This window comes from Amblyomma americanum, chromosome 8 (assembly GCF_052857255.1).
Source record: "Amblyomma americanum isolate KBUSLIRL-KWMA chromosome 8, ASM5285725v1, whole genome shotgun sequence".
NCBI lineage: Eukaryota > Metazoa > Arthropoda > Arachnida > Ixodida > Ixodidae > Amblyomma > Amblyomma americanum.
In genome coordinates this window covers 122,510,105-122,517,409 of record NC_135504.1, presented here as the reverse complement: position 1 = coordinate 122,517,409, position 7,305 = coordinate 122,510,105, and the positions used below count along the sequence as shown (strand labels likewise).

At 44.2% G+C, this 7,305-nt stretch overlaps 1 long non-coding RNA gene across 1 annotated transcript; it reads right to left on the bottom strand.

Annotated features, from left to right (window-relative positions):
• Window positions 1-453: 453 nt before the first annotated feature.
• On the bottom strand, window positions 454-6,922 carry LOC144100661 (uncharacterized). Its single transcript, XR_013307783.1, has 3 exons — window positions 6,807-6,922; window positions 3,716-3,813; window positions 454-562 (listed from the first exon to the last, which is right to left on the bottom strand). It is a non-coding gene; the product is annotated as an uncharacterized LOC144100661 (long non-coding RNA).
• Between the last annotated feature and the right edge of the window lie 383 nt (window positions 6,923-7,305).

Below are 7,305 nucleotides of genomic sequence, written 5' to 3'. Positions count from 1 at the left end.
CGGGCTGCCAGTGTTATGGACCTTAGGGACATAAACACGTGAGTGCAGTGGGGTCGTGCGGAGACCCAGGGGCGTGCCCCGACTTCCTCTCCAACAATAAAGTTTTTCTCTCTCTCTCTCTCTCTCTCTTGAGCCTGTCCCGGCAACACGCTCTCGACCTCATGGAGAGCTGGCATGCAGTTCACGCGCCGCGCAAGTGGTGTCTTCTCCTTTGCGCACACCTGTAAAAGTGGATGTCTAAAAATAACTTGGTCCTTTTGCTGCTTTATTGTATTGCTTTTCATGCAATTAAGCAGCGTTGCGCGAAACCCAATTTTTCGTGGAGAAAAACGTTAACGTGACTTTACAACATGTTACTAACACTCGGGACCTTTTCATGCGCAGCCTTACTCGAGCATTGCAAATTGCCTTTCAAAAATGTTATTACGGAATATAATGTCAAAACCTCACGTTGTAATGCTGAGCGTTCCATTTTTGCGGTACCAGGCTTCGCAAGGTTTCTCCTTATAGACCAACTCTCCATACGAGACATTTGTATTTGTTCTGTTGAAATAACAGTAGGCTGTAAAGAAAGCAGTATTAGCTCCTGAATTTCACTTGATAACCAAGTAACTTTTATATTCTATTTTATACAAAATGCATGAAGCTGTTCCAGTTACTACCGGGAGAATCCAGCTTCGAAACAACATATTCCCGAGGAAAAACGAACTGATTGCAATGGAGGCGCCAATGCAGGTTCCTGTTTCGAAAAACCGCGAACCTTCACGAAAACCTGCTTTCTATATGGAATAGCATTGCACAAAAGAAAAGAAGCACCTATCACAGCTCCTTATTTTCTGGCATAAACCTTCACTCCTGAGATTCCTATCCACACAGTCGCAAATTGCTTGCTGCTTGGGAAAACATATTTCGTAGCCTCGCGGTCCTTTTTCATTCAGCATTCGAATACCATCGCTTGCCTTCTGTAACTACTTCACGGAGCTTATTACGTGCCAGCTGTCTACGAATTGTATGCCAATAAAAGTGCATCTGCTGAGGGCCAGTTCACTAAAGAGATTATGTATCTGTACTATCGGGAAAAGTAGCGGCCATGACACGCCGCCGTTCACTTAAAAGCGGCCCTGCGGCAAAAGATTCACCTTGTGGTTCGAGAATTGCACGCCTAATTCGCGCGCCCAGGGGTGTTTATCTTGAAGTCTTTGCTCTGCCTCCCTTGTGCTTAGTGCGAGAAGCGGTCTACACGATGAGTTGACATATTGGTGAGCTTGCGGAGTATGCACTCCTCTGGCAATGCGCTGGCAAGGTGCATTTCTTTCTTGAATTTAACTGCAGTTGGCTGCTGCGGGCTGGCGAAGCGTAGCTTCTCGTGTCAAGGCGAAGGATTGCAGCCCAGTCATTGTTCCAGATAATTTTTTTTGCGCTTGCTTGCTGCACTGGGCGCTTTGTCCCCAAAACTATATGCGTGCAAAGGGAAAAACAATGTCGCTGCAGAACTTTGCGAAAAACTAGATGCTCGATACTGGCTGAGGTTTGTAATCTAACAAGGCTGTCATCGTAACGTTGAAAATTTATCATCAATTCTGACAGCTTCTTGCTACCACCGTTGAATCTAGAAGCCTAAAACGCATCAATGAAAGATGTGTTTTTTTTGCAGCTACTGGCTAACTGTTTACACCCTCTATATATAACCCCGTTGGTATCCCGCAGATCCGAAGGGCAGCGGCATCTTAATGCCTCGCCCAACGATTTTGAGAAAGGTATTCCGACCTAAACTATGGGCGTCTAGAAGATTACTTAAAATCCGCTTTCTTGGAGGTCAAAAACAGGACCTCTAACGAATTAACTTCTTCGATATATTTTGTCGTGGCTGCAAATAGAACAGAAGCAGGGATTTACATTGTTTAATGATGTGTGTCTCGAAAAAACGAGAAACGTTTTCTTATAATGAATTTTCAACAAAGCTGCTGCAGCATTTCAGGCTGCAGGACATTAACCCAGTGCTGCCACTCTCACGTAATTGCCGCTATTTCACCTATGGTTTGACTTGATTTGATTAATTTATTTCCGCAAACAAGGAGGTTCAAGACAGTGGTGAAAAATAAGGCGAAAACTCTGAAAAGAAGGCACCTTGACTGGCTCCATGTTCCGCTTACAATGACAGCAGCAGGGCAAGAGGGAAACGTGTTAAAGAAGAACGAAAAAGAAGAACAAAACACAAAAGGAAAAATTCATGTAACAATTTGAAAATATGCATAACTGCATGAAAAAAAATGTAAGAAAGGAGAGGAAAAAAGTACAAGTGCAACCGCACGCAATCATGAGCGCAGGAACACTTCATACAGATTTCTAGCGGAACAAGTAAGCACATCGATATTAGAGAGCTTTAGTTTCACGTACTCAGAGGCTTCACGTACGTAGAGCTCTTACCGGTTACCAGTGCGCATGCGCAGAACGCAAAGGGTATGCGCGAGTCTCACGTACGTGCGTGAGATTCGGATTTTTACGTTGCGGTCTTTGCGTTGCTTGCGTACGTAGCGTTGACAAACATGGCGGCGCCCAGCCCGCCGCTTCACAGCGATAACGGCTTCGTCGCTAATCCCTCGACGTGTTCTAAACTGTTGTATTCGCCTTAGATTTGCTCATTGTTACCCTCGCATAAAGTTTCAAGCGACAAATAGCTTTTGTTTTTCAGACAGAAGGGCGATTTTTCAGCTGTTAAGCCTGACGAAGTAGAGTTGGTCGTCGTCATAGCAACGGTCTCGCGAGATCTCGAACTGAGAGAGCCCCAAACCAGCCAAACATAACCAAACCGCCAAACACGAGGACAGACCGCATGGCTTGGCTTAGACTTGTGTAGGATGATTTAGGCTACAACCAGTGTCTGCGTTTCTTGTAGATGGCGCTAGGAGTAACACGCGGCGTGCGTCGCGTACGTGTAACTATAAGGGTTTCAAACGACCTGCGTGCAGGCTACGTAGACTTCTCACGTTGGCGTACGTGAACCCTCTACGTACACGAAACTAAAACTGTCTATTTAAAGCAGCATGAGAGAGAACACTGAAGCCCGTGGCCTCCGCGCTTCGCAAAGCGCTACCCCCGACAGACGACGAGAATTTGTGGCACCAGGAGTATGCTCGGAAAGAGCAGCCGGCCACACACCCTTTGCATGGACCTTTACCGCCAATTCTCGCTGTCTGTTTTTGGCAGTGCTTTGCGAATGTTCCCTCTTAGATTGCTTCTGGATGTGCCTGCACTACGCCGCGCAGGTGAAGATGTTCTGAAATCGAGCCTGCACTACGGCCGTGTGTTGAGTTTTGCAGCACAAAAATACAGCCGTTTGTTTCTTATCACACCTCACATGGTACCACAAGAGCACCAAACACCTGCATCGACATTCTAGTGGCGAGCAGAACAAACACAATAAAGAAACTTACATTTCAGCATTCGCAGTTAGGGCTGGTTTGTCATTTGCGCAGACAGTCGAACATATACTGAATTTTCCTAAGCAAATTAAATTAATCTGCGATCAGGCTTTTAGCTACACTATTCGTATTCGATTCGGTTTCGAAAAAAAAATCGCACACCGTTCATGATCACCATAAAGTCCCCATTATTCGCATTCGATTCCTTTCTGAAAAGAAATGTCATTCGCGCACCAGTAATACACAGCAAAAAGCTTTCGTCTGTGATGTTACTCCTACAAGGCATCGCTTACTTTCATTTCGCTGGAAGTGCGCGACACCGGCGCAAAGAAAAACTCCCAACATGACTAAAAATATCTTGGCCATCTTTGCTTGAATCCTCTTTAGATTTCTGAAAAAAAGCGACAAAAAGTATGATGAAAACACTCGGAGCGCGTATACACTAGTTTGGTATATACTGGAGTGGAAACCTCGTGAACACGAGACGATAGCAAAATATAGTTTGTGGTGGCGTTGAAATAGATACTAATTTGACTTGTGCCTTGTACAGTTGTAACATTGGATTACCTCTGATCTTTGCTTTGCAGCCTGGTCACAAAGAAATCATTTACAACTAGGGAGATTTTGTTTGGAACAGTGTCGCATAAACTGCTGGTCTTGAGAACTGTATCCGTATTTTTAACGTTTCGCGAATACTAGAACAAATAAACCTAAGATAATTTGTCTAATTGTATTATAAGGCGCTTGTTAATCATGCAAGCAAGCAGCGTATAGCAGGCAGAAAAAATCGGTTTTGCACATAGGTCGCGCAAGCTGGGGGATGGAAAGAAAATTTTTTTTCTCCGTACCCTCCTACTTAAAAACTCTCTGTGCTCCCCAATTCTTGACCGATCCCCCTTGCGGGCTTGTGCCATTTTATGAGGATAACAACAACTTACGGACATTGAAATTAGAAATTGTGTCACTCTAGGCATCGTGGATGCTCTGATAATATACTTAGAGGACACTGTATTCTCTGGCTGTTCTTTTCAGTACGATTTTGATAACATGTCCATGTCAGGACAAGAAAATTGCGATTTGTTTCGGTTTCTGCTACTTCAGCGCACCTGGTGGCCAGAACGCAGCGGGGATGTTGCGGATATGACCAAATTGTGCGAAGGATCGCGAAATATTACTGCTTTGTTTTCCCTGTTGGCGTTTTGAATTCCGTTCGTAGATGAAGGTTTTTCTTCTGGGCACTGTTGCCATCACAGCAGCACGACCCTGTAGTGTGCTTCACTCTGGCTAATACGGGAGGAATTGGTGCTGACGTTTGCATTTGCAGGACCAGTGTTCATAATTAAATTTTACTACCCCTGGCCTTGTCGCTTGGTACCCGCTCCAATTAATTGTGTCATTACGCAGGGATGACTGCAAATATTTGTTGATGACTGAACAAATATTTCCCGCACATTGAATCGATGACTGTGCGAGTACTATTGCATCTAGTAGCGATTAATGAAACAAGATGGCCACACTTGTCCTCGTTGTGGTATTTGTGTCTCGTTAGATTTCCGTTTCTGACAGCCGCGCGTGCCTGCATGCATACTGTGCTACCAGTCTGGCAACAAAGATGCTTCACAGAGAAAAAGGAACGAAAAGCAGTACTGGTGCTGACTGTTTCTTGTTGGCCTGTGTTGCACCTTGGGTTGAATTCTACCATATCAAGTTGACCAATTAACTTAAACCCCTATTCAGGTGGATGTTTTATGAACCGGTTGGATAATTTTTTTCTTCGCATTCTGTTTTTCATACCGTATTCAACTTTGCAAGATGCTTTTCCTCGGGACATTAACGCCAAGCAGTTGACCCATTTTCAAAGAATTTTTGCGTTTTTTTTTCTAAAACAAAGGGACCCTACTGAATTGAACAAGTGGCAGGATTCGAACCCGGCCGCTGCAACCGCGTTTCGATGGAGGCGAAACGCAAAAGGCGCCCCTGTGCTGTGCGATGTCAGTGCACGTTAAAGATCCCCAGGTGGTCGAAATTATTCCGGAGTCCTCCACTACCGCACCTATTTCTTCCACCCTTCTTGCACTCCCTACTCCCCCTTTCCCTTAGGGCGCGGTTTGGGCGTCCACCGAGATATGTGAGACAGTTACTGATTCATTTCCTTTCCTCAAAAACATAATTAAGTTTTATTCAGAAAAAAAAATGGAGGACACTTAAGCTCCTCCCTAAGTGTATGACGCGATCGCGTAATGGGTTAGGCTTTCCATTCTGAGCACATTTGAATGCAGTTTTCATTTTTTCAATTGTTTCAAATAATAATTGATGAATTACGCACTTTAAATCGTCTTAATTAGCGTCATCAAGCATTGGGTTTTCATTCTGATCACGTTGACCCCCTTTTCCCAATTTTTCATTTTTATTGAATCCATTCATTACAATGACTTTACTAACTCCCCGCAGCCCATCACGTGCTAATAAATCATCAATCACTAGAACTACAAATTACTATGATACGGTTTTTTTTTTACGCAGCCCCGATTATTTCCGACACGCAGTGCCGACTACTACCACGCCGTCGGTTTTTCGTCCGAAGGAGCTGTATACTGTAACATTCGCGGTGCTGGTCGCACTCTCCGTTGTAATCTACAGATAAGATTGCCCCGCTTGCCACGATATATCCATTTCTTTTGCCACTCCCTGATTGGCTGCTTAGCGCTCAAAAAGCGCATCGCCGAACGAATAAAGGTCATTGTCTTCCTGGCGCTGCGTGGGTCGTCTGTTCCTTGGGCCGGTCGTCCTGCCGCCCTCGGCGTCTAGCCGTCGAATACGTAACAATACGCTATCGCGTAAATAATGCTCTATGAACTGAACGAAAAAAAATCCGGGATATTTGGTACAATTTATTCATTTTCGTGGTTGGGAAAAGGTAATGTTTTCCGCACTATGATGAATACATCATAGTGCGGAAAACTTTAAAAGTTTGTGAGCAAATATGACTGCTGATGATCCCAGAGCGCTTTCGGTATGAATGGCGCTGCTTTTGAAAATGTTTGTTGCGGTGCAGATGACTCGTGTCCTTCTGGCTTTGGTTAAGCATGATATTAAGCAAACGATTTTATCTCCTCCCCTTTGCCTGCCGCATAAATAAATTATAGAAACACCAATCGCACCACGTGCGGTATAGAAGATAGTTATCAAGTGACCATTTTGTGTCGTTCAGAAGTGCAGCACCACCTTTACGTCCTCTTAAAGTGTTAACAGTACTCTGAACTGCCTACCATAACAGCTTTGTATCTAGCATTTGAAATCTCAAAGTAGGCTCTTATTCCACCGGATGTGAATATTATATCAAAATATACCTTTGAATTAGATGTGACTAATACGAAAACGTACTCACGAAACCTTGACACCAATCGGATCAGACGGGGAGGTTGGTTATTTCTGCTGGAATGGAAGACTCAGAATGCGCACTGATTTGCGTCTTGCAAAAGGCTTCTTGCAGTTATAAGAACGCAAGCAATTATTAGAATGAAAGGCTCGTCTGGCGTCAGGTTTTAAAAGCGTGATTTTTTTTTGCATTTGAATGCCTTCTCAGCTTTCCTGGAACTCATGAAGAATTTACTGACGAGATAGGTCATTTTACATTGAGGCCTTTCCTATGCGCCTTTAAATGTCACCTCTCCTACGTGAAAGCCATCTCAGCTTTCCTGAAAAATAGAAATTTGCTGACGAGATAGGTCATTTCACATTGTAGGTCTTTCATATGCTCCTTTATATGTCACCTCTCCTACGTGAGGTGACCTTCCGCAAGAACTGGATGCACCTGCTGGAGCGCTTTTTTTGTCCCCAAGCAAAAAAAAATATTAACATGGCATTATGAGTGTAAGGGGGT